Source organism: Galeopterus variegatus, unplaced genomic scaffold (genome assembly GCF_000696425.1).
Source record: "Galeopterus variegatus unplaced genomic scaffold, G_variegatus-3.0.2 Scaffold5147, whole genome shotgun sequence".
NCBI lineage: Eukaryota > Metazoa > Chordata > Mammalia > Dermoptera > Cynocephalidae > Galeopterus > Galeopterus variegatus.
Window position 1 is genome coordinate 120307 of NW_007731258.1, and position 2280 is coordinate 122586.

Genomic DNA, 2280 nt, shown 5'->3' on the forward strand with positions numbered 1-2280 from the left:
GGTGCCAGGGTCTATTAAACAACCAGCTCTCACGAGAACTAATAGAGCAAGAACTCACTCAGGACCCCTCCCCTAGGGAGAGCATTCATCCATTCATGAGGGATCCACCCCCATGACTCAATCAGTTTCCAACACTGCCACCACATTCAGGATCAAATTTCCACGTGAGTTTTGGAGGGGACAACACACCCAAACTCCACCAGCTCAGATACTGTCCTATAACTTCCTGTTGCAGGGATCAGAAAGACCCTCTGCCCACTCAAGCAGGGTTTCCCCTAGTCACTCTCTTGAGCCTGGATTTCAGTCTTGGCACCTCCTCTCAGAGCAACTGAGGTAAGAGGAGTCAGCCCCCCTCACACCTGGAATTCCGGCTCTTCTGACCTGACCAGCCCACACTGTGCCCCTGGAATGCCAGCTGCTTTCTTCTCACCTGTGCTTGCGGCTGCACCTCGTGTTCCCAGGAACACAGGCACAGGACACACAGACCTCGTGACCCCTCTCCCCTCCAGAGGGCTTGTGCCTCTGGGATTCAGCTCAGTTTTGACTTTGACTGTCTAATGGATTCAGGAAAAAATAAGATGTTGTAGATTATATGGCTTTTTCTAATTGTGAGGTCGGGAGCAGCATTATTCTGTGCCTTTGTACATCCTAAGCAATATCCTAATATTTTCTCGTATTCTTTGTTAAAGAGCTTCTTTTGACATGTGTGTGTGTGTTGGTTTGCTGCGTGGTTGCGTGTGTGTGTGTGTGTAAGCCCATGCACACGCACCTGTTCCTTCTGATACCTTAAAAAGTGTTTTGTTTTGGTTTGGTTTTGCTTTTAGTTGTCTTAGTGGCTGCCTGTTATGACTCCATAAGTTGTAACCTACTCTATGAGCAAAGATGCATCTAGGGGGATTCATGCCACAGACTCAGCATAGCGCCCCTGCCCACCTTCCCACCCCCAGAATCCATTCTCTGTTTTGTGCCTTTGCACTGTGTGAGCATGTTATTTCTCTTATCTGCTGTAAACGTGTTTTGACACATGGCTCTGAAAGATGGAGAACTGATGCTCTCAGGTTACCTTCTGTGTCCCCTCTCCCTGCCCCTGCCCAATGTGACCGTGGAGATCCCTTCTGTAGGGACGAACTGGGTCACTCTGTACTCATGGGCTGAGGGGACTCAGCACTCCAGCAGCTTCTGCTGTGGTTTCACTCTTCGCCTCCCATGACCAACGTCCTCCTGTGGCCACCTCTGCAAAGAGATTCAGGGAACCATATGCCTAGTTTGTTGCCTCCCAAAGCGTCGCTCTGTTGCCTTGACGCCTGCACAGCAGTTATGCTGAGTGAACACTGTGGAGCAGACAGGCACTGCCCCACTGCTCCATAACCACGTCACTGTGCACAACTCTGCGCAGACTTTCTATTTTTACCACTCATTGGTAACTTAATAATTTGCTTGGATTTTCAAAGGAGTCTTTGGAATAAATCCCATAAAAGTTCATAAGTGCAGGCTGACTTGATCTCGTGCTGACCGCCCTGTGTCATATTTTCTGGGGCCTTAGGCCCTTTCCATCTACACAATTAAATCTGTTTCGAACCCCAACCCCTGTGCCCCTCCCCCAACACTGGGAAGGTTTTCCTGGATCGTGTCCTTGCATGTTTCTTGCTGTTCCCTTTAGCCCGTCCCCGTCAAGGCCCACGCTGCGTGGGTTTTCCTTTCCCAGGTCCACGCCTGCTTTCTGCATCACTCCCTTGGTGCCCCTGGCTCTGAGACTCAGCTGGCTCTGAACCTGCCCCAGACCCGCTGTGCTCCGCAGGGTCCCCTGTGCCTCCCTGTGGGATGGATCCTTCCTGGTCACCTTTCGGGGCCCTTCTGTTGTTTCCATCGTCCCCTGACTCCTGACCTCTGCCACGAGCGTTCGTAGTAAAGAGGCAAGACATGAATCAGGTTTCTGTGGTGGTTTTCACTCCCCCATGGAGCCACATCTAGTCAGTGTTTTCAGCACAGCTCTGACTTTTCCTTGTCTTTTCCTCGGGCCTTTCTCTCTGGTGTCCTGCACCCGTGTACATGTGCTCTCTTGATTCTTATCCCTACCTGAATGAGGTAAATTACTCCTAAAACACCTTTTGGGATAAGATGTTATCAGCACCACACTCTGCCCCTGCCTTGTTTTAAAAAGATGACCGGTGAGAGGATCTTAACCCTTGACTTGGTGTTGTCAGCACCACGGTCCCCCAAGTGAGCGAACCGGCCATCCCTATATGGGATCCGAACCTGTGGCCTTGGTATTATCAGCAC